Source organism: Aotus nancymaae, unplaced genomic scaffold, assembly GCF_030222135.1.
Source record: "Aotus nancymaae isolate 86718 unplaced genomic scaffold, 86718_ANA_hifiasm-v0.15.2.pri h1tg000010l, whole genome shotgun sequence".
In the NCBI taxonomy this organism is placed as follows: domain Eukaryota; kingdom Metazoa; phylum Chordata; class Mammalia; order Primates; family Aotidae; genus Aotus; species Aotus nancymaae.
In genome coordinates, this window is record NW_026988421.1 from 59,655,329 (window position 1) to 59,680,934 (window position 25,606).

General features: G+C 44.8%; 1 long non-coding RNA gene across 1 annotated transcript; it reads left to right on the forward strand.

The window, feature by feature from the left end:
- The first annotated feature begins 8,454 nt into the window (after nt 1–8,454).
- Nucleotides 8,455–24,537, forward strand: LOC135274009 (uncharacterized). Its single transcript, XR_010341798.1, has 2 exons — nt 8,455–8,783; nt 16,410–24,537. It is a non-coding gene; the product is annotated as an uncharacterized LOC135274009 (long non-coding RNA).
- The last annotated feature ends 1,069 nt before the right edge of the window (nt 24,538–25,606 follow it).

The following is a 25,606-nucleotide window of genomic DNA, read 5'->3' on the forward strand; positions in this document are numbered from 1 at the left end:
TCTCCAGAAAAAAAAAAAATAAATAAGTGGTGTTGGGAAAACTGGCTAGCCATATGCAGAAAGCAGAAACTGGACCCCTTCCTGACACCTTACACTAAAATTAACTCCAGTTGGATTAAAGACTTAAACATAAGACCTAACACCATAAAAACCATAGAAGAAAATCTAGGCAAAACCATTCAGGACATAGGCGTAGGCAAGGACTTCATGACCAAAACACCAAAAGCATTGGCAACAAAAGCCAAAATAGACAAATGGGACCTAATCAAACTCCACGGCTTCTGCACGGCAAAAGAAACAGTCATTAGAGTGAATCAGCAACCAACAGAATGAGAAAAAATTTTTGCAGCTTACCCATCTGACAAAGGGTTGATATCCAGAATCTACAAAGAACTAAAACAGATTTACAAGAAAAAAACAAACAAGTCCATTCAAAAGTGGGCGAAGGATATGAACAGATACTTTACAAAAGAAGACATACATGAGGCCAACAAACATGAAAAAATACTCATCATCACTGGTCATTAGAGAAATGCAAATCAAAACTACATTGAGATACCATCTCACGCCAGTTAGAATGGCGATCATTAAAAAATCTGGAGACAACAGATGCTGGAGAGGATGTGGAGAAATAGGAACACTCTTACACTGTTGGTGGGAGTGTAAATTAGTTCAACCATTGTGGAAGACAGTGTGGCGATTCCTCAAGGACCTAGAAATAGAAATTCCATTTGACCCAGCAATCCCATTACTGGGTATATATCCAAAGGATAATAAATCATTCTACTATAAGGACACATGCACACGAATGTTCATAGCAGCACAGTTTACAATAGCAAAGACCTGGAACCAAACCAAATGCCCATCAATGATAGACTGGACAGGGAAAATGTGGCACATATACACCATGGAATATTATGCAGCCATCAAAAACGATGAGTTTGCATCCTTTGTAGGGACATGGATGAACCTGGAAACCATCATTCTCAGCAAACTGACAGAAGAACACAAAATCAAACACCGCATGTTCTCACTCATAGGCGGGTGTTGAACAATGAGAACACATGGACACAGGGAGGGGAGCACTACACACTGGGGTCTATTGGGGGGAAATAGGGGAGGGACAGTGCGGGGTGGGGAGTTGGGGAGAGATAGCATGAGGAGAAATGCCAGATATAGGTGAAGGGGAGGAAGGCAGCAAATCACACTGCCATGTATGCACCTATGCAGCAATCTTGCATGTTCTTCACATGTACCCCAAAACCTAAAATGCAATTTTAAAAAAATACATATCTGCATAGCCTTAAACCAGAAGATGGAACATGAGTGCTTAGGAGAGTCAAATGATATCAAATCAAATTATTGTAAGTATGTCATTTGAGCAGAAACAAAACAATGTGCAGAATAATAAAATATATATATATTTTTAAAAAATGTGGGAATGGCCTAATACAAGCCCCCACACAGAGTCCCCACTGGGGCACTACCAAGTAAAGCTGTGGGAACAGGGCCACCACCTTCCAGGCCCAGAGTGGTAGATCCACTGGCACCTCACGCCCTGCACCTGGAAGAGTCACAGGCACCAATCCGTGAGGCAGCCTGGAAAGACACAAGGGGCAGGTCTGCCCAAGGGCTTGGGAGCCTGCCCCTCACAGCACTATGCCCAGAATGTGGGACACAGTTCAGTAATTATTTTGGAGCTTTAAGATTTAATGACTGTCCTGCTAGGCTTCAGGCTTGATTGGGACTTGTTGCTCCTTTCTTTCTTTTTTCTTTTTCTTTTTTTTTTTTTGAGATGGAGACTTGCTCTGTTGCCCAGGCTGAAGTTCAGTGGCACAATCTCAGCTCACTGCAACCTCCACCTCCCAGGTTCAAGCAATTCCTCTGCCTCAACCTCTCTGAGTAGCTGGGATTACAGGCACGTACCACCACGCCTGGCTCATTTTTGTATTTTTAGTAGAGACAGGGTTTCGCCATGTTGGCCAGGCTGGTTTCAAACTCCTGTCCTCAGGTGATCGCCCTCCTCAGGCTCCCAAAGTGCTGAGATTACAGGTGTGAGCCACCACACTTGGTTTGTTGCTCCTTCCTTTTAGCTGATTTCTCCCTTTTGGAAAGGGAGTGTTTACCCGATACCTGTATCTCCGTGTATCTTGGAAGAAATAACTTCGCTTTGATTTTACAAGTTCATGTGGAAGGAACTTGGCTCAAGTCTCAGATAAGACAGACTTGGGACTTTTGAGTTAATGCTAGAATGAGTTAAGACTTTGGGGAACTATGGGCAAGGGATAATTGTATTCTGCAACGTGAGAAGAATATGAGATTCGAGGGGTCAAGGTGGAATAATGCAGTTTAGATGGTGTCCCCTCTAAATCTCATGTTGAATTGTAATCCCCAATGCTGGAGGTAGGGCCTGTCAGGAGGTGACAGGATCATGGGGCCAGATTTCTCATGAATGGTTTAGTGCCCTCCTGTGGGTGCTGTCCTCAGAATAGTAAGTGAGTTCTCATAAGATATGGCTGTTTAAAAGTGTGTAGCAAGGCATCTTCCACCTCACTCTCTTGTTCCTGCTCTTGCCATGTGACATTTCTGCTCCTGCTTTGCCTTCTGCCATGAGTAAAAGCTCTCTGAGGCCTCCCCAGAAACCAAGTAGATGCTGCCTCCATGCTTGTACAGCCTGCAGGACCACAAGCCAATTAAAACTCTTTTCTTGGCCGAGCAATGCAGCTCTGGCCTGTAGTTGTAGCACTTTGGGAGGCTGAGGCAGATGGATCACTTGAGCCCAAGAGTATGAGACCAGCCTGGGCAACATGGCAAAACTCCATCTCTACAAAAAATATAAAAATTAGCTGGGCATGGTGGCATATGCCTGTAGTTCCAGCTACTCCAAAGGCCGAGGAGGGAGGATCACGAGCCCAGGAGGTCAAGGCTGCAGTGAGCCGCAATCATGCCACTGCACCCCAGTGTGGGTGAAAGTGAGACCCTGTCTCAATTAAAAATTTAAAAAAAAAAAACTATTTTCTACAAAAAGAAAAAATAAATAAATAATAAAAAATTTAAAAAAACTATTTTCTTTATAAATTACCCAGGCTTAGGTATTCCCTTATAGCAATGCAAGTATGGCCTAAGACAATATGATTTTGAGGAACATTTTAACCCAGGAATTCACAGAAGCACTCAGAAAATAAATGAAAAGCAGAAGGAAGGAGCAAAACATATAAGCTATCATACAGAGATGGAAATGTCCATTGCATGTTCAGTTAAAGGTAAGGAAAACGACCTTATGGTAAGGTGTGTTGGAGAGAATGCCTTTAATACTGGGATTGAGCAGAAGACTTGAGCCAGAATATAGAGAGCCTTGATGATCAGGTAGAAGATAATGAGTGAGTATGGATGCAACCGGAATTGTAGGTTCTTGAGCACGTGAATAACATGCTAAACGTAGTGCTTTTAAGATTAGTCTGGGCAGTGCACAGTGGTTTCCACTTATAATCCCAGTGCTTTGGGAGGCCAAGGTGGGAAGATCGCTTGAGACCAGAAATTCAAGATCAGCCTGAAAAACACAGTAAGACCCCCATCTCTACAAAATATATATATATATATATATATATATATATATATATTTTTTTTTTTTTTTTTTGAGATGAAGTTTCACTCTTTTGCTCAGGCTGGAGTGAAGTGGCATGATCTCAGTTCACTGCAACCTCGCCCCCTGGGTTCAAGCAATTCTCCTGCCTCAGCCTCCTGAATAGCTGGGATTACAGGCATCCGCCACCACACCCAGCTAATTTTTGTATTTTTAGTAGAGACGGGGTTTCATTATGTTGGCCAGGCTGGTCTTGAACTCCTGACCTCAGGTGATGCACCTGCCTTGGGCTCCCAAAGTGCTAGGATTTACAGGTGTGAGCCACTGCTCCCAGTCTAAAAAAAAAATTTTTTTTTTTAATTAGCCAGGCACAGTGGTATGCACCTGTAATCCCAGCTACTCAGTAGGCTGAGGTGGGAGGATCACTTGAGCCCAGACCAGGAGTTTGAGGCTGCAGTGAACTACATAACTGCCACTGCACTCCAGCCTGGGTGATAGAGTGAGACCCTGCCCCTAAACAGAAGAGGAAGAAGAAGGAGGAGGAGAAGGAGGAGGAGGAGAAGGAGGAGAAGGAGAAGGAGGAGGAGGAGGAGGAGGAGGAGGAGGAGGAGGAGGAGGAGGAGGAGGAGAAGAGTCTGGCAGCTATGTACATTTGGAGGAAGGAAGAGGTGAGAAATAATGGCAAATAGTGTTTAACCATCATTTCAAAAATTGGGCCCATATTTATTTTTGGAATGTTCCAGATTCAGTGTCTGGTAAGGCTTACTGTTTGCTTCATAGATGGCACTTCGTTGCTGTGTCTTGACATGATGAAAAGGGCAAGGCAGCTCCCTTCAACCTTCTATAAGAGCACTAATCCCATTCATGAAGACAGAGCCCTTGTGACGTAATCACTTCTCAAAAGGTCCAACTTCTTTTTTTTTTGAAACGGAGTTTCGCTCTGTCACCACGCTGGAGTGCAGTGGCATGATCTGGGCTCACTGCAACCTCCACATCCCGAGTTCAAGCAATTCTCTTGCCTCAGCCTCCCAAGTAACTGGGACTACAGGTGCATGCCACCACGCCCAGCTAATTTTTGTATTTTTAATAAAGATGGAGGGTGGTGGGGGGTTAAAAAAAATAGAGACGAGATTTCACCACGTTGGCCAGGATGGTCTTGATCTCTTGACCTCATGATCTGCCTGTCTTGGCCTCCCAAATTGCTGGGATTACAGGCATGATCCACTGCGCCCGGCCAGCCCAACTTCTTAATTCCACCACAATGAGGATTCAATTTCAACATAAATTTCGGAGGGACACACTCAGACCATAGCAATACCCTTCTGAATCTTAGTGCTCTTTTTTCCTTTTCACTTGATTGTCTCATTCTTCTTTTTTTTGAGACAGAGTTTCACTTTTGTTGCCCAGGCTGGAGTGCAGTGGTGGGATCTCGGCTCACCTCAACCTCCGACTCCTGGGTTCAAGGGATTCTCCTGCCTCAGCCTCCTGAGTAGCTAGGATTACAGGCATGCACCACCATGCCCAGCTATTTTTTTGTTTGTTTTTTTAGTAGAGGTGGGGTTTCTCCACGTTGGTCAGGCTAGTCTCGAACTGTCGACCTCAGCTGAGCCACCCACCTCCCACCTTGGCCTCCCAAAGTGCTGGGATTACAGGCGTGAGCCACCGCGCCCCACCTGATTGTCTCATTCTTTTCAACATGTGCACAGCATTCCACCCTGGTCATACAATACTTTATTTAACCAGTGTCTTTTTTAAGTTGCCTATTTATTAGAAAACTTTCATTACTTATTTTAATAAATATTAGCAACTTTTTTGCATATTGTTCAGAAAAAGCAATAATAGAAGATGAACAGGTGTTTTGAGGAAAGTTGGAGTACCACTTCATTATTCCTACTCTTTTCCCCAAAATTAACCTTCAAACCTTTGCAGCATCTCATGGTAGGGCATAATTTTAATGTTCTTTGGGGTTCTCTCCCCATGTACAGAGGTAACAAAAATCATGACAAGGCAGAGCGTGGTGGCTCACGCCTGTAATCCCAGCACTTTGGGAGGCCAAGGCAGGCAAATCACAAGGTCAAGAGATCAATACCATCTGGCCAACATGGTGAAACCCTGTCTCTACTAAAAGTACAAAAATTAGCTGGGCCTGGTAGCATGAGCCTGTAGTCCCAGCTACTCGGGAGGCTGAGGAAGGAGAATTGCTTGAACCCAGGAGGTGCACTGCACTCCCTCCAGCCTGGGGGACAGAACAAGACTCCATCTCTAAAAATAATAATAATAATAATAATGACAGGACCACTAGCTAATCTTTTGGAGAAGTGATAAATAGTAAAACTAGAGCCACTCCTCTTTATGCCAAAATAAATTACAGAAAAATCAAATACCTCAGAAGCCATGGGAAAAAATCTCATAAGCATGACTACATAAAAATTAAGTGGCCAGGTGCAGTGGCCCATGCCTGTAATCCCAGCACTTCGGGAGGTCAAGGCAGGTGGATTGCTTGAGCCCCAGGGTTTGAGACCATCCTGGGCAACATGGCAAGATCCAATCTCTAAAAAAAAAACAACTTAGCCAGCCATGATGGCACACACCTATGATCCCAGCTAATTGGAAGGCTGAGGCAAGAGGATTGCTTGAGTCTGGGGAGGTCCAAGCTGCAGTGAGCTGAGATCATGCCACTGCATTCCAGCTTGGGTGACAGAGCAAGACCCTGTCTCAAAAAAACAAAAAAAATTAAGCACATTTATGTGACCAAAATAAAAAAACATACAAAAGCAAAATCAGAAGGCAAATAATATACAAGGAAAAAAATCATAATTTTCATAACAGACAAAAGACTAACTTCCTCAATATACAAATCAATTTTTAAAAGATGAACAACACAATAGGCAATTAAGTCAAAAATACAACTACTTTCAGAAATAGAAATGGCCAATAAATACACAAATAGGAAAGCAACCTCACTAGTAATCATGAAACTGCCAATCAATCCAAAGAGGATAAAGTGGTTCACCTCGGATTAGCGAAGGTTTGATAATACCCATTCTAGAAAGCAGAAATGAGGAAGAAAACATTTCTGTACATTGTTGGATGAGAAAATATACAAACAACAAAATGTTCATCAGTGGAGTGGAGAAGGGCAGGGGATGAATAAATTATGGCATTTGTAGGATGAACTACTATATAGCTAGTGAAAAGAGAATAAACATAGCTTTTTATGTGCAAGTATGGAAATATGTCTAACATGTGCTATCAAATGAAAAAAGAAGTTTGAGAAGAGTATTACAGCATTATCTCTACTGCGTACTTTTAAATATAGCAAGTGGCTGGTCTGAGTACAGTGGTGTTTACAACTAATTGAGCACAACCAGTTACAGATTTCTTTGTTCCTTCTCCACTCCCACTGCTTCACTTGATTAGCCTTTAAAAAAAAAATTAAAATATATATATATAAGGCCGGGCGCGGTGGCTCAAGCCTGTAATCTCAGCACTTTGGGAGGCCGAGGCGGGTGGATCACGAGGTCAAGAGATCGAGACCATCCTGGTCAACATGGTGAAACCCCGTCTCTACTAAAAATACAAAAATTAGCTGGGCATGATGGCGCGTGCCTGCAATCCCAGCTACTCAGGAGGCTGAGGCAGGAGAATTGCCTGAACCCAGGAGGCGGAGGTTGCAATGAGCCGAGATCGCACCATTGCACTCCAGCCTGGGTAACAAGAGCGAAACTCCGTCTCAAAAAAAAAAAAAAAATATATATATATATATATATATAGCATGTACATTTACACTTGTAATTTTTTCTGAAGATATCTGCCTTTAAAAAGCAAGCAGGCCAGGCGCCATGGCTCACGCCTGTAATCCCAGCACTTCAAGAGGCCGAGGCGGGCGGATCATGAAGTCATGAGTTCCAGACCAGTCTGACCAACATGGTGAAACCCCATCTCTATTAAAAATACAAAATTAGCTGGGTATGGTGGCCTGTAATCCCAGCTACTCTGGAGGCTGAGGCAGGAGAATCGCTTAAACCCAGGAGGCGGTGGTTGCGGTGAATCGAGATCTTGCCATTGCACTCCAGCCTGGGAAACAAGAGCATAAGTCCGTCTCAAAAAAACAAACAAATAAATAAATAAACTGTGTGAAGTCGATATAGTCATCCCACCATTTTTCTTCTGTATGGAAGAATATAGCATACAGTAGAAATCATGTAGACCTTTTTAACAGTTAAAGCTCTGCGAAGGCCAGGCGCAGTGGCTCATGCCTATAATCCCAGAACTTGGGAGGCTGAGGCAGGTGGATCACTTGAGGTTAGGAGTTCCAGACCAGCCTGGCCAGCATGGTGAAACCCCGTCTCTACTAAAAATACAAAAATGAGCCGGGCATGGGTGGGTGCCTGTCGTTCCAGCTACTAGGGAGGCTGAGGCAGGAGAATCGCTTGACACGGGGAGGCAGAGGTTGCAGTGAGCCAAGATCACGCCACTGCACTGCAGCCTGGGCAACACAGCGAGACACTGTCAAAAGAAAGAAAGGAAAGAAAAGAAGGAAAGGAAGGAAAAGAAGGAAGGGAGGAAAGGAGGGAGGAAGAAAAGGAAAGAAAAAAGAGAAGGGAGGGAGGGAGGAGGAAGGAAGGAAGACAAAGAGGAAGGAAGGGAGAGAGAGGAGAGATCACATACACAAGACGAGAGAGAGAGAGAGAGACAGAGAGACAGAGAGAGAGGGAGAGAGGAGAGATCACACACACAAGACACAGATCGTCCTATGCTCAATCCCACGCCTTGGGGGCAGGTTCCTCCCTGACGGGAAGCGTGTCCCTCATCTAAGACTACAACTCCCACAAGGCATCGCGAAAACGGCGCTAAAGGGGAACCGGAAACAAGCCAGTTAATGTCTTACTCCCAAAAACAGCCTCACCCGCCCGCCGTGCGAAGTGCTATATTTACATCTAATGCCCTCGACTGGAAGTAGGTAAACTGAAACTAAGCTCAAATAAAAAGGAGAAAGGCTGGAAGACAAGAGGCTACAAGGTCCAGAAGCTCCGAGTGAGGATGGAAATTACCCAGCCAGGTGGGCTCTGCGCGGCCCCGAAAGTCGCACTCTCACGTGACCGTTTCAGCCTCTCGTTTTTCTTTCCGGTCTGGCTTCAAAGTTCTGTATTGCAGAACGAAATCGGCGCCTTTCCCCAACAAATCTTACAAATACGAGGTAAGGAGGCACAAAACCCGGGTTCCAGAAACTGTGCCTGCAACCATTCGTCCTTATTTCCGTACACACAGGCCCCTGCTCCCCGCTAAGGTTGGAACCCTAGACACGAGTTTTGCGCTCTGATGGAAGGGCTTAGATTCCAGTTTGCCACTGGGTTCTCAAAGCCTGCTCCTTAAAATCTACTGAAGTGGTCCAGCTTAAGATCCAGTGGAAAGAAAACATAGTGACAGGTATGGAGGCTCACGACTGTAATCCAGCACTTTGGGAGGCTGAGGCGGGCGGATGACGAGGTCAGAAGATCGAGACCATCCTGACCAATATGATGAAACCCATCTCTACTAAAAATACAAAAATTAGCGGGGTGTGGTGCCGCGTGGCTGTAGTCCCAGCTACTTAGGCAGGGGAATCGCTTGAACCGGGGAGTTGGAGGTTGCAGTGGGCCGAGATCACGCCACTGCACTCCAGCCTGACGACAAAGTGAGACTCCGTCTCAAAAAAATAATAGGGAGAAAGGAAAAAGAAAGAAAGAATACACAGCTTGCCCAGACCGTAACCTTTTAATGTTTCAGACCCTCCATTTGTAAAATAGCCTTATAAAATCTCTCCCTGACTTACAGAACAGGACAGCATTCTAGTCCAAGAAACGGATGAGTCAAAAGGCGTTTCTGTTGAGTCAAACATAGAATATATGAATACCTAGAAATTCGTAAGTGATTCTTCAAAGGCTGTTGAAATAGCGTTTTGAAGTTATAATCAGGTGTGATGACTAATGCTATTAATGCCATTATTAAGAATAGTAAGTGCAGGATGATAAGTTATTCTGGGAGGAAGGGAGATGGGGTATGTGAACGCTGTACTTTCCCCCTCAGTTTTGCTGTGAAACTAAACTGCTCTAAAGTAATTCAGTAATTTTTTTTTTTTTTTTTAAGTAACAAAAATAATAGGCTGGGCACGGTGGCTCATGCCTGTAATCCCAGCACTTTGGGAGGCCGAGGCAGTTGTATTATTTGAGGTCAGGAGTTCGAGACCAGCCTGACCAACATGGTGAAACCCTGTCTCCACTAAAAATACAAAAATTAGCCAGGCGTGGTGGTAGAGGCCTGTAATCCCAGCTACTCCAGAGGCTGAGGCAGGAGAATCACTTGAACCAGGGACACAGAGGTTGCAGTGAGCCAAGATCAAGCCACTGCACTCCAATCTGGACAACAAGAGGGAAACTTCCTCTCAAAAAAAAAAAAAAAGAAGAAGAATAACCACTCAGATAAAATGACAACAAATTTAAAGATCTTAATTGGCTTTTATTTGCAATAAAAAATCAGATAGCACCTCATTCTGTAAAATACATTGAGTGTTCTGGTGATATGGCCAGGAGGTTGGCTTTATAAGCAAAAAAGGGCTGAAGAAAGCAGAAACAGATAACAAAAAGCAGATTGGTCATTTCAAAGTTACTTTCCTTGTAAAGTTAAAGCACAGGCATCATGCCAGCTGAAACTGGGCTGTATGGGAATGTGGCTGTTGTCTCTCCTGATTTCTTGGAAAGTGGAATAAGCAACTTAGTTTTGGTTTGGTGACATGGTAGTTCAACATGAGTAACTTCATTTTGACTTCATTTTTGTTTGGTCTATTGGGCCTAGTGCTAGAGCTGAGCTCAAACCAACGGCCTATAAATTTTATTTAACACCATTATTGAGCTCTTCTTATGTGCCAGTGATAAAGCTGGGACTTGAACTCTGCTACGTCTGACTCCAAAGTCCCTAGTGAAGAAATTGTTTAAAATACTACATCAAATTATCTGTCCAGAATTTTGGCATATTAGAAAATGCTTGTAGGCCAGGCATGGTGGCTCACACCTGCAATCCCAGCACTTTCGTAGGCCGAGGTGGGTGGATCACAAGGTCAGGAGTTCAAGACCAGCCTGACCAACATGGTGAAACCCCATCTCTACTAACAATACAAAAATTAGCTGGGCATGGTTGGTCCTGTAGTCCCAGCTACTCGGGAGGGTGAGGCAGAAGAATCACTTGAACCCAGGAGGCGGAGGTTGCATTGAGCCAAGATGGCGCCACTGCACTCCAGCCTGGTGACAGTAAGACTCCTTCTAAAAAAATAAAGAAAAGAAAATGCTTGTAATCCCAACACTTTGGGGACAGGAGGATCGCTTGAAGCCAGGAGTTCAAGACCAAACTGGACAACAAAGTGAGATCTTATCTCTACTAAAAATAAAATACAGTAAGCTAGCCAGACATGATGGCATGTGCCTGTAGTCCTAACTACTCGGGAGACTGAGGCAAGACGGTCTCTTGAGCCCAAGAGTTTGAGGCTGCAGTGAGCTATGACTGCACTGCCAATGCACGCCAGCCTGGGGGACAGAGCAAGAACCTATCTCAAAAGGAAGAAGGGGAGTGGGGAGGAAAGGAAGGAAGGAAAGGGAAAAGGAAAGAAAGAAATGCACTGGACAGGGTGTCAGAAGACCTGATTTAGAGTATCAGTTCTGCACTGGCTCCTTGCAGAACCATGCTTCCTTGATTTTTGAAGACTGGACAAGAGCAATGATTCTCAAACTTAAAGCTACACACAAATCACCTGGAGGTCTGATTAAGATGCAACTTCTTGGGGCCGGGCGCGGTGGCTCACACCTGTAATCCCAGCGCTTTGGGAGGCCGAGGCGGGTGGATCACGAGGTCAAGAGATCAAGACCATCCTGGTCAACATGGTGAAACCCCGTCTCTACTAAAAATACAAAAAATTAGTTGGGCGTGGTGGCGAGTGCCTGTAATCCCAGATACTCAGGAGGCTGAGGCAGGAGAATTGCCTGAACCCAGGACGCAGAGGTTGTGGTGAGCCGAGATTGCACCATTGCACTCCAGCCTGGGTAACAAGAGCGAAACTCCATCTCAAAAAAAAAAAAAAAAAAGATGCAACTTCTGCCTCAGGATGTCTGGGTGAGCTCTGAGATTCTACCTTTCTAGCAAGCACCCAGGTGAGCTTCATGTTGATCTAAGGATCACACTTGGAATAGTAAAGGACAGGATGACCTCCAGATCCTTTTACACGCTAACACATCAATCAGTCTTTCCCTCTAACCTTAGCTCAGTTACTATCAAGGAACTATTAAGGGAACTGTCAAAAAAGAGAATCATTAAAGAAAATTCCTATCTGAAGCCCCAAAATAAAAAAGAGCTATTTAACTTATGATAATAACGTCTCTGGAAGGATTTACAAGAAACCCATAAGAGTAGTCACCTTCAGGGGGAGGGACTGGGTGTATAGGAATGAGACGTAAACTTTACTACTAGATTCTTTTTTTTTTGAGAAGGAGTCTCACTCTGTCGCCCAGGCTGGAGTGCAGTGGCTTGATCTCAGCTCACTGCAACCTCCATCTCAAGGTTCAAGCATTTCTCCTGCCTCTTCCTCCCACCTCTGCTGGGACTACAGCTGTGCACCACCACATCTGGCTAATTTTTGTACTTTTAATAGAGACAGATTTCACCATGTTGGCCAGGCTGGCCTTGAACTCCTGACCTCAGATTATCTGCTCACCTTGGCCTTCCAAATTGCTGGAATTACAGGCATGAGCCACCATGCCTGGTCTTTTACTGGATTCTTTTCTATCTTTTGAGTTCTTATTATATGTATGCATTTTTAAAAAAAAAATTTAATGATCATAGAAAACTATTTCCAGAAGTTGAGGCCAATAACTCACATCTGTGGTCTGATAGAGTGTGCTATGACATTCTCATGGGAAGGAGAAGGACACTCCATGTTCTTATCATAGCAAAACATATGCCACTCACATAGTGAAGTGTTTGGAATCGCTTCAAAGCTACATAACTCTTGGTGAAGTTAAATAGATACATGCCAATCCAGGATCCTCCTGCTGACCAATTAAAAGGGAGTCTTAGAGTGAGGCATGGGTATAGGTTGTTTTGTTAGACATTGTCACCCAGGCTGGAGTGTGGTGGTGCATCACAGCTCACTGCAGCCTCAACCTCCTGGGCTCATGCAATCCTCCCACCTCTGCCTCCTAAGTAGCTGGGTCTACAGGCGCATGCCACCAGACTATTTAGTTATTTATAGAGACAGGGTCTCATTATGTTGCCCAGGCTGGTCTGAAACTCCTGAACTCAAGCAATCCTCCCACCTCTGCCCCCCAAAATGCTGGGATTAGACATGAGACACTGCACCCAGCCATCATGGGTATTTTTTTTTTAAAGCTCCCCTCAATGATTATAATGTGCAACAAGGTATCACGTAGACCAAGGATGTTAATCTATAGGAAATATTAAGGGAATGAAAACAAGAACTTGTAACACATACTTTCTATGCCCTAGACCTTGTCCTCTGTGATAAATTCAGAGAATCCATTTCATTCAGTGGTAAATTCACAAATGTCATAAAATTCTGTGATAGCCCAAGCTTGCCAAATGAATGTCTGCCAAAAGGAAGTGAAATATAAATATAGAATAATATTCATGAGAAGATTGATGGCTCAGCAAATTTCCTTGAGAACATGGTATATACCTAGTGCTGTAGGAGGTGTAAAAGGAATCTATTTTAGTGGTTCTTCCCATAAGGAACTTGCATTGCAGTTAAAGAGAGAAGACTGAACTTGTGACCCATACGTCAAATCAGGCCTCCCAAACCATGTCCAAAAAAAAAAAAAAAAATCATGAGTTAATTGCTAACATTTCAAAATTGAGAGATTTTACATAAAATTCCATGCTTCTACCTTCTGTTGCAAAATTGAAAGATCTGACAACTTTGGGTCTGCTTGCCATTCCAAGTGACAACATTTGCCTGGAGCTGAGTTGTGAATACCCTCCCCTTTAGATGGGGCATGTGGTATTGAGTTTGTCACAACTCCCTGTTTCTCTCTGATACTGAGGCCAAGTGTCAGTGGCCAGACTTTATCACAGTGTCACTTACATTTTTTTTTTTGAGACAGAGTCTCGCTCTGTCACCCAGGCTGGATTGCAGTGGCACGATCTCAGCTCACTGCAACCTCCACCTTCTGGGTTCAAGCAATTCTCCTGCCTTAGCCTCCTGAGTAACTGGGATTACAGGCCATGACACCATGCCTGGCTAATTTTTTTGTATTTTTATTAGAAACAGGGTTTCACCATGTTAGCCAGGAGCTGACCAACAAGGGAGGAAAGGGTGGCTTTTTCCTTTCTTCTTGGTCAGCTACCATTTACCAGCTGTGCGATCCCACTTAATGGCCCTGTGCCTCAGATTTCCCCTCCTCATCTGTACAAGTGGGATGAAAACAGCACCTCCCTCACAGGGTTCGTTTGAGGATTGAACAAGGTAGCATGAATTATTGTGGTATCTGGCACCCCATAACAGCTTCATAAATGTCAGCTATTTTTATCCTCATCAGAAAATGCTAAAGGGTGAATTAATGTGCGGGACAAAGTGAGTTGTTGGAGAAGCTTTGTAGCTGACCAAGAAGGGAGGAAGAGGCAGCTTTGCCAAAGCGAAGGGAAGACAGGGCAGGATAGGCTTAAGCAACAGCTCAGAAGAGATGGTGACCAGGACCTGGGCATTCAGGCCGTATTATTTCAAGACAATCCCAGTGGAGAGTTTTCCTGATGTTTCAATTTTAAAAACTAAAGACTTTGCTGGCCCCTGCTTCATGCTATACAGTAGGTGACTGCTGTGATTGTAATAGCAATTTTATGATTTTTCCCATCCAGCATTTGGCAAGGATTACAAAATTTCAAGAATTCAAACTTCTGTTGAGTGTTTCAGAATTCTATTAAAGATATTTTAGGCCAGGCGCTGTGCTCACGCCTGTAATCTCAGCACTTTGGGAGGCTGAGGCGGGTGGATCACAAGGTCAAGAGATGGAGACCAGCCTGGGCAACGTGATGAAACCCCGTCTCTACTAAAAATACAAAAATTAGCTGGGCATGGTGGCATGCACCTGTAGTCCCAGCTACTCGGGAGGCTAATGCAGGAGAATCGCTTGAACCCAGAAGGTGAAGGTTTTGGTGAGGCGAGATCATGCCACTGCACTCCAGCCAGAGTGAAACTCCGTCTCAAAAAAAACAAAGATATTTTAGCTCTCACTCTAGAATGTTTGTGCTTGGACACAGTCACCAGCACTACCCCATCATCACCACAAGGGGGACTAGAACCAAAAGAATTATCAAGCGGCTAGGTACAGTGTTTACCTTCCCTGATTCCTGCTCAATAATTCCCTATTAACATTTTTTTCCTTTGAAGCATATTTCTATTTTATGCATATTAAAATGCTTTAAAAATTCAAACTCTAGTAGAATATAGGAGATTAAAAAGTCCTAATGATTCTCATCAGGAGAATCTGTTCCGACCCACAAAGTAGTCACTGTTAATAAGATTCTTGTGTATCTTTCCAGATGTTTTCATATTTATTCTTCTGTTTAAACCCATGATGTTTCTCTTGACTACCACTCTAACTTCATCTTCTACTACTCAGATCTTTGAACTTGCCAACCCTTGCCCTCATTACATTATCTTCCTGGACAATTTCTTGTCTTTTTCTTTTTTTCTTTTGAAACAGGGTCTCACTCTACTGTTGCCTCGCTGTACTCACTGCAACTTCCTCCTCCTGAGCTCAAGGGATCTTCCCACCTCAGCTTCCCTGATAGCTGGGACAATATGTGCATGTTACCAAGCCTCGCTAGTTTTTTATTTTTTGTAGAGATAGGGTTTCACCATGTTACCCATGCTGGTCCTGAACTCCTGGGCTCAAGCAATCCAACTGCCTTGGCCTCCCAAAGTGCTGGGATTACAGATGTGAGCCACTGCACTGGGCCCTGGACCACTTTCTTTTCCTCACTCAGGAGGCTGAGGCATGAAAATTGCTTCAACCCAGAAGGTGGAGGTTGTGGTGAGGTTTCCTCACTCAGATGCCAGCTCCTATGTCACTCGCTCACAGACACCTGTTGTGACACCCATCAAGTAAATACTACCCAATCGAAGTCACTCTCCATCATTGTGTTAGAGATTACCTTGTTCATTTAAGTGCTTGCTATCTTATTCACTGCTAAAATATGACCCCTATGTTCTTTTAACAGTGTCATGGAAGGCCGGGCGTGGTGGCTCACGCCTGTAATCCCAGCACTTTGGGAGGCCAAGGTGGGTGGATCACGAGGTCAGGAGTTCGAGACCAGCCTGGCCAATATGGTGAAACCCCGTCTCTATAAAAAAAAATAATAAAAATAAGAATTAAAAAAAACAGTGTCATGGTATTCATAAATTTCATAAATGATTTATAATTTATTTTATTCAATTCTGTGTTGATAGACTTTTGGTTGTTTCAGTTTTTGTTATTGCAAATGTTGCAGTAATCATTTTCTTGCTTGATAAATATATAGTATAATAAATTCCTAGAACTGGAGTGGCTAAATCAAAACGTACATGTATATCAGATCATAAAAGATCTTAGCAGACTTCCCTCCAAGAGGGTGCCACAATTTATAACTCCCACCAATGGTACACAAGAGCACCAACTTTCCCATACACTTGTCCAGGATAAATATTTCAGGCTTTTAAATGTTTGCCACTCTGATGAGTGAAAAATGGTTGGTCACTCTTGGGTTTTATTTTACATAAATGTTTAATGTCACTAATCTTGACCAGGCATGATGGCTCACCTGTAATCCCAGCACTTTGGGAGGGCGGATCCCAGCACCGAGGCAGGTGCATCACCTGAGGTTGGGAACTCAAGACCAACCTGACCAACATGGAGAAACCCATCTCTACTAAAAATATAAAATCAACTGGGCATGGTGGCGGGTGCCTGTAATCCCAGCTACTCAGGGAGCTGAGGCAGAAGAATCGCTTGAACCTGAGAGGCAGAAGTTGCAGTGAGCCAAGATCGCACCATTGCACTCCAACCTGGGCAACAAGAGTGAAAAAAAAAAATTCACATATCTCCTCTGTATAGTTCCAATTTTAGTATACATGCTGCCGAAGCAAACACTGCTCACTGTTGTTTCGATGTTCATTTAACTTCTTCTTATGAAGTTGAATATCTTTTCATATTTTAAAAATTGATTTACTGATATGTAATTAACATACCGTACAATTCACCTAAAGTGTACAATTCAATGGCTTTTTGTATACTCACAACTATCACCACAATCAATTTTAGAACATTTGCATTACTTTAAAAAGAACCCCATATAGTTTAGCTATCACTCCTCTATCTCCCTATTATCCCCCACCCTAAGCGACCACTAATCTACTTTTTGTGTCTACAGATTTGCCCTTTCTGAACATTGCATATAAATAGAATCATATAACATGTCATCTTTTGTGACTGGTTTGTTAGCATAATGTTTCAAAGGTTCATTCATGTTGTAGTATGTATGAGTACTTTTTTTCCTTGTTTGTTGAGACCGGGTCTTGCTCTGTCACCCCAGCTGGAGTGCAGTGGCACCGTCATGGCTCACTGCAGTGCTGACCTCCTGAGCTCAAGTGATCCCCTCACCTCAGCCTCCCAAGTAGCTGGGATCACAGGTGCATACCCCATCCAGCTAATTTTTAAAATTTTTGTAGAGATGAAGGGGGAGACCCAGGCATCTCAGATCAACTTCCCCTTTTTTTTAAGACTGTAAACTTCCCCTTTTCATTCCTAAGACTGTAAACCGAAACCCTTTTCATATGTAATTCCTGAGACTGTAAACCAAGACCCTTTTAATATGTTAAGCTATAAACCTAAGATTCTTCCATGTGTAACATCTAAAGTATAAGCCTACATAAAGACGGAACCTTCCTTTGTTAGGGGAGCTTGGATGTTAGGCAACTGTGCCACCTTGCTCCCGGCTGAATAAACTCCTTCCTCCTGTATCCGGTGTCTGAGATATCCGTTTCCCATGGCTGCTCCTGCTACATTTTGGTGTGTTGGCTGGGAAGCGAGTCTCAGATAGCAGACAGCAGGAAAAAGTCTCTTAGGTGGTTTGCCTAGCCCTGTGGAGCATCCCTGCAGGGGGACTCCTGCTTGCTGGGGTGACGCATCCTGAGAGCGCTCCTGGGCAGGTATTTGCCCAGTGGAAAAGCTTCGCCAGAGCGGAGCAGGAAGGCCCTGCAGTGCGGATCCACCCAGTGGCTGAACACTGAGGAGGAACAAGCATTTGGGGAAGTCTGGCTCACTGAATTTGGTAAGATTGAACCCAGGAAAGTAGCTCACCTCATTTTGGGTGGAAGCGTGGCCTGATCACCCACGGGTGCCAGATTGGCACATTGGAAGGTAGCTCTCTGTAACCTTGGAAGATTTTGCTTATGGTTTTTAATTGGAAGAAGAGCAATTGGATGTGTGTCTCTGTGTGTGGATGTGTGTCTGTGTCGTCGAACAATTTGTAAGAAAAGATTGAACCCGGGAAGGTAGCCCACCCCATTTTGGGTGGAAGCGTGGCCTGATCACCCACGGGTGCCAAATTGGCACATTGGAAGGTAGCTCTCTGTAACCTCGGAAGCTTTTACTTACGGTTTTGAATTGGAAGGAGAGCAATCAGATGTGTGTCTGTGTGTGTGGATGTGTGTCTGTGTCGTCGAGCAATTTGTAAGAATTAGAGACAGCCACATAAGGCTGAGTGAAGAAGCCTCTGGGTGTTGTAAAATGATTGAAGTGAATGTAAATCGTAGAGTGCTCTGTGCTGCCTCTTGCTAGGCAGGAACTGCTGTGAGTGACTTAACACTCTCCTAAGTGTGGGAATTGTTTCTTTGAATTGTTAATATGGGTCACTCCCATAGCAAGCCCACCCCTTTAGAAATTATGCTGAAAATTTTCAAGAAGGGATTTAGTGGGAATTATAAAGTATGACACCAGATAAATTAAGGGTTTTATGTAGGGAAGATTGGCCAGCATTTAGGGTAGGTTGGCCCCCAGAGGGGACCCTAGACAGGCCCCTTGTCTCCAAAGTAAGGCTAGAACACCTTGATCAATTTCCATACATAGACTCTTGGTTGCAGTTAGTGTTAAACCCTCTGAAGTGGCTAAGAGAGCAGGCAGCGACTTTTAGTAGCCAAGGGACAGACTGCTAGAAACCACCATCCCCCTCGCCACCAAAAAACGTAGACTCCCAAGTCCAGGCAAATTCAGTGGCAGAAACAGGCAGGATTTGCATGCATGAATACTTCAGTTATTGGAAGTAGCTAACCAGGCGTTTGTAAACCAAGAGGCAGTAAGCCAGAGGGAAAAATCACAGGGAAAGGGAACGTCAGGCTCAATGGAAAGCTGACTTGATAGCTGCTGCTATGAGAGGAATGCCCCCAAGAGCATGGAAAAAGGGGGGGTTCCTGGAAAAGCCCCATGGTCTGCCCGCCTGTGCCTGCAACGCGATCAGTGTTCATTTTGTCAAGAAATAGGACATTGGGAAAAAAAATGCCCACAGTTAATGGGAGAACAGGGTGATCCTAAGCACGAAGATCCAGATAAAAAGTGAAGGGGCTCTGTTCAATCTAATGGAGGGGCCACTGGACTAAAATAGAGGGGGGCCGGACACATATGCCCCCAAAGAGCCCACAGTCCGGACGACAACTCTGTAACCCTCCATGGAAAAAACAGAACCAATATTGTTAGAGCTATTAAAGTGTGAAGAGAACAGACTTTCTTGTACTTAATGGACTGCCCCTGCCCCCCTTCTCCGGCAAAACCTGTTGTGCAAATCGAGGGCCACTATCCCAGTCAAAAAAAAAAGACTCCCTGCAGTTAAAAATGCCTCAGGCAGGGATCATCCAGGCTCTCATTGTCCCTTGGGAAGGAGGGTGGAGACTTCCTAGCCAGAAGCAGAAGACTGATATTATCACCCAAGCCCATGCAGGGCTTGCGTGGCTTTGCACCCAACTCATACACGCAGTTGGGATTATTGCCAGCAGAGGATAGTTGGTTCACTTAATTGAACTTAAAGAATACCTCCTTAGCATTGGACTGGCCTCGGAGGTCAAAAACTATTTGCATTTCAATGGCAGAAACCCAGAAGCAGGTGTAACCACTCAATACCCCTGGATCCAGCTTCCCAGGGGCTCAAAACTCTCTCATCATCCTTGGGGAGGCATCAGCCCGTGACCACCCCACAGAAGCTTCTTGCTTGCATGCCGCCCCCATATGCTGATAACCTTCTATTGGGACACCCCACGACAGTCGGGTGCACAAACAAATGCCTTACTTCAGCACCTGGAGGACTGTGGGTATAAAGTGTCTAAAAGGAAAGCCCAGATTTGCCAAAAAGCAAATGCAATATATGAGGCTCACCATCTGGAAGGGGGAACGCAGCCTGGAAGCAGAGAGGAAGCAAGCCACTTGCAAAGTGACAGAAGCTGAGACTAAAAGGCGGGCGAGAGAGCTCCTGGGAGTGGCGGGTTTTGTAAATTGTGGATTTCCAAACTTCGCAGTACTAGCCAAACCCCTCTATGATGTGACAAAGAGGGGAGACAAGGAGCTCTTTGAATGGGGATCCCAGCAGCGTCAGGCCTATCGGGAACTGAAAACAAGACTAATGTCAGCTCCAGGTTTGGGGCTGCCTGATTTAACAAAGCCCTTCACATTATATGTGGCAGAAAGAGATAAATTGGCAGTTGGGGTCCTAGTCCAAACAGTAGGACCTTGGCCCAGGCCTGTAGCTTACCTCTCCAAGCAGCTGGATGGAGTTTCCAAAGGATGGCCCCCATGCTTAAGGTCCCTGGCAGCAACTGCTCTGCTAGCACAAGAAGCAGATAAGCTAACTCTGGGACAGAACTTAAATATCAAGGCACTTCACGCAGTAGTGACTCTAATGAATACCAGAGGGCACCACTGGTTATCAAATGTTAGGCTGACCAAATACCAGGGCCTGCTATGTGAAAATCCTCGCATCATCATTGAAGTCTGCCACACCCTAAACCCCGCCACTTTGCTCACAATGTCAGAGGGTCCCGTTGAACACAACTGTGTTGAAGTCCCAGACAAGATCTATTCCAGCAGGCCTGATCTTCGGGATCAGCCATGGACAGTAGTAGACTGGGAGTTGTATGTGGATGGGAGCAGCTTTGTCAATCCATGAGGGGAAAGATGTGCAGGCTATGCAGTGGTAACTCTGGACACTGTAATTGAGGCTAGATCCCTGTCTCAGGGCACCTCAGCTCAGAAGGCTGAACTCATTGCTTTAACTCAAGCCCTAGAGCCGAGTAAAGATAAGGTTGTAAACATTTACACTGACTCTCGATATGCTTTCCCAACTCTCCAAGTACATTGAGCACTGTACAAAGAGAGAGGCCTGTTAACTTCAGGGGGAAAATAAATAAAGTATCAGCATGAAATTTTGCAGCTGCTAGAAGTCTGGAAGCCCCGGAGGGTGGCGGTCATGCATTGCCAAGGACAGCAGTGGGCCCACACCTCCATGGCCCTGGGAGATTCCCAAGCAGATTCAGCAGCTCGTAAGACAGCATCTGCCCCCTACCGAATAGCAGTAACAGCCCTGCTGATTCCCCAGATCCCTGATCTAATACCTACTTACTCTGAGGAGGAAAGAGACTTTCTCCAGACAGAAGGGGACAACTGATTAAAGAAGGATGGATCCAACTGCCAGATGGAAGAATAGCAGTACCGCAGCTGCTGGGGGTAGCAGTTATACAAGCCATACATGAGACCACTCATTTAGGTCAAGAGTCGCTTGAAAAGATGTTGGGTCAGTACTTTTACATCTCAAACTTAACATCCTTGACCAAAACTGTGGCACAGCGATGCATTACATGTCGGCAACACAACGTGCGGCAGGGTCCAACTATTCCCCCTGGAATTCAAGCTTATGGAGCAGCTCCGTTTGAAGATCTCCAGGTAGACTTTATTGAAATGCCCAAGTGTGGAGGACATAAGTATTTGTTGGTCCTGGTGTGCGCATACTCTGGATGGGACTGAAAGAGCCCATGAAGTAACCCATGTGCTGCTTCGAGATCTTATCCCTAGGTTTGGACTGCCACTGCACATCAGAGCAGACGGTGGACCAGCATTTGTGGCAGATTTAGTCCGGAAAACAGCAGTGGCCTTGGGTATCACCTGGAAACTGCACACTGCCTACTGACCTCAGAGTTCTGGAAAAGTGGAAAAAATGAACCAGACCATCAAAAACAGCTTAGGGAAAGTGTTCAGGAAACAAGATTAGAGTGGGTACAGGCACTTCCCTTGGGGTTATTCAAAATTAGAGGCACTCCCTTTAGGAAAAACAGGATATTCCCCTATGAAGTCTTATACCATAGGCCCCCTTCCCCACTCTGGGCACTCCTAAGAACTCCTCGGGAGTGGGGAGAGATTTAGGATGCTAGTTACCAGCTCTAAGGAGAATCGCTTAGGATACTTCAACCTAAGTAAATAACAAACGTCCTATAAGCCTTTTTCTCCCCAGTTCACCCTTTCTCACTAGGTAATCATGTGTGGATAAAGGACGGGAGTACAGCCCCTCTAAAGCCACAATGGAAAGGACCTCAGACCTGATCCTGACCAATCCCACAGCCGTGAAGGTAGAGGGGATCCCAGACTGAATCCACCACAGCCGTGTAAAAACCAGCAACAGCTGAGACTTAGACCAAGGCAAGGACTGCAGAATCACCTTAAAAAGGACAAGCCTTGCTCCAGCCACATCCCAGAAGCTGGCTGGTCCACGCACAGCCGAAGCATGATGAGATTCATCATGGGACTTGTTCTTCTTAATATTTGGACTTGCACAGTGGGAACATTAACTAATTTTGAAGAATGCCCTCAGTATGTACACCAGGTAGGATGTAAAATTTACTGCCATTCTTTTGTCCTGCAGTTCTTATAAATGTACGGGGACACAGAAGGGAACCTGTTTATATAATGGTACTCAATATAAGGTATGTAATCCGTGAGATGAACAGGTAGCTGTGTCATAGGCATCACTAAGTCCTCTTTCTTCCTATCATGTTAAGATAGGTGAGCTGTTAGGGCATCCAGTTTACTCCGATAGGGAGAAGAGAGACCTAAAACTAGGGAATTGGACAGATAATGAGTGGCCACCGGAGAGAATTATTGAGTACTATGGGCCGGCCACATGGGCTGAAGATGGCTCATGGGGATACCAGACCCCTATTTACATGCTCAACCGGATCATCTGGTTGCAGTCACTAATGAAATAGGCAAAGCTCTGTCCCTCTTGGCCCGACAAGAAACTCAAATGAGAAACATGATTTATCAGAACTGGCTGGCCCTAGACAATTTGCTAGCAACCAAGCGGGGAGTCTGTGGAAAATTCAATCTAACCAACTGCCATCTGCACATAGATGACCGGGGCAATCAGTAGAGGATATCGTGCGAGACATGACCAAACTGGCACACGTGCCTGTACAGGTATGGCACGGATTTAACCCTGAGTCCTTATTTGGAGATTGGTTCTCATCCTTGGGAGGATTCAAAACCCTCATCATAAGTGTTATAATAATAATAGGTGTTTGTTTACTGCTCTATTGTCTACTCCCCCTGTTCCTTCAGATGATTAGGAGATTCATCACTGCTGTAGTTAGCCAAAAAATGACATCATAAGTGTATTATATGAAACATTATCAGTCGGGTTCTTCAGAAAATCTGGAAAGTGAGAATGAAAGTGAGACCTCTCACTAATATTATAAAGTGGTGAGGGTCTCAAAGGGGGGGGGTGAAGAGGGAGACCCAGGCATCTCAGATCAACTTCCCCCTTTTTTAAAGACTGTAAACTTCCCCTTTTCATTCCTAAGACTGTAAACCGAAACCCTTTTCATATGTAATTCCTGAGACTGTAAACCGAGACCCTTTTAATATGTTTAGCTATAAACCTAAGATTCTTCCAACCTGTAATATCTAAAGTATAAGCCTATATAAAGACGGAACCTTCCTTTGTTAGGAGAGCTTGGATGTTAGGCAACTATGCCACCTTGCTCCCGGCCGAATAAACTCCTTCCTCCTGTATTTGGTGTCCGAGATATCCATTTCCCGTGGCCGCTCCTGCTACAGAGACAGGGTCTCCCTATGTTGCCCGGGCTGGTCTCAAACTCCTGGGCTCAAGCATTCCTCTAGCCTCAACCTCCCAACGTGTTGGGATTACAGGCGTGAGCCATGACACCTGGCCACTTGGTTCTTTTTTATGGCCAAATAATATTCCATTATATGGCTATGCCACTTTTTAAAATCCAAATCAGTTCATGGACATTTGTGTTCTTTCCACCACATTTTATTTTTTTTGGAGATGGAGTCTCACGCTGTCTCCCAGGCTGGAGTGCAGTGGTGTGATCTCGGCTCACTGCAACTTCTGCCTCCTGGGTTCAAGCAGTTCTCCTGCCTCCTGCCTCAGCCTCCTGAGTAGCTGGGATTACATGTGCACACCACCACACTCAGCTAGTTTTTCTATTTTTAGTAGAGACGAGGTTTTACCATGTTGGTCAGGCTGGTCTTGAACTCCTGACCCGGTGATCTGCCCACCTCAGCCTCCCAAAGTGCTGGGATTACAGGCATGAGCCACTGTGCCTGGCCCACATTTTTTTTTAAACAAGCAAAGACCTTTAGAACTGTGAAGACGAGATGACACTGAGTAGTTTCCTTTATTGCTATAACTGAGCAGTCAAATCTGGTGGGCAAAACATTAGGCTAGGAAGCACAACACTCAAAATACTGACCTTGCCACAGAAGGGTTATCTGTGTAATCTTGATGTTTCTCAGCTTTGAGCTTTGTTTCCCAAATGTAAACTGATTTCTACCTACACATGTACTGTGGAAGAATAAAATTGAGTCAAGCTCTTTGAATTGCTTGGAGAAATGCTTACCAACTCATTTAAGACTACTGTGCACTGTAAGAAAAAAGTAGGAGGAAGAAGTTAACTAATAAAGAAATATGGGCCCTGGTATGGTGATTCACACCTGTATTCCCAACACTTTGAGAGGCCAAGATGGGAGTATTGTTTGCGGCTAGGAGTCCAAGATAAGCCTGGAAAACACAGTGAGACCCAGTCTCTACAAAATATTTAAAAATTAGCCAGGCACACATATACACCATGGAATATTATGCAGCCATCAAAAACGATGAGTTTGCGTCCTTTGTAGGGACATGGATGAACCTGGAAATCATCATTTTCAGCAAACTGACACAAGAACAGAAAATCAAACACCGCATGTTCTCACTCATAGGTGGGTGTTGAACAATAAGAACACATGGACACAGGGAGGGGAACATCACACACTGGGGTCTGTCATGGGAAAATAGGGCAGGGACAGTGGGGGGTGGAGAGTTGGGGAGAGATAGCATGGGGAGAAATGCCAGATATAGGTGATGGAAAGGAAGGCAGCAAATCACACTGCCATATGTGTACCTATGCAACAATCTTGCATGTTCTTCACATGTACCCAAAAACCTAAAATGCAATTAAAAAAAAAAAAAAAATTGGCCGGGCGCGGTGGCTCAAGCCTGTAATCCCAGCACTTTGGGAGGCCGAGGTGGGTGGATCACGAGGTCAAGAGATCGAGACCATCCTGGTCGACATGGTGAAACCCCGTCTCTACTAATACAAAAAATTAGCTGGGCACGGTGGCGCGTGCCTGTAATCCCAGCTACTCAGGAGGCTGAGGCAGGAGAATTGCCTGAACCCAGGAGGCGGAGGTTGCGGTGAGCCGAGATCGCGCCATTGCACTCCAGCCTGGGTATCAAGAGCGAAACTCCGTCTCAAAAAAAAAAAAAAAAAAAAAAAAAAAAAAATTAGCAAGGCATGGTGGCACATACCTGTAGTCCCAGTTACTCCAGAGGCTGGGGTGGGAGGATTGCTTGAGCCCGGAAGGTGGAGGCTGCAATGAACTGTGATCATGCCACTGCACTCCAGTT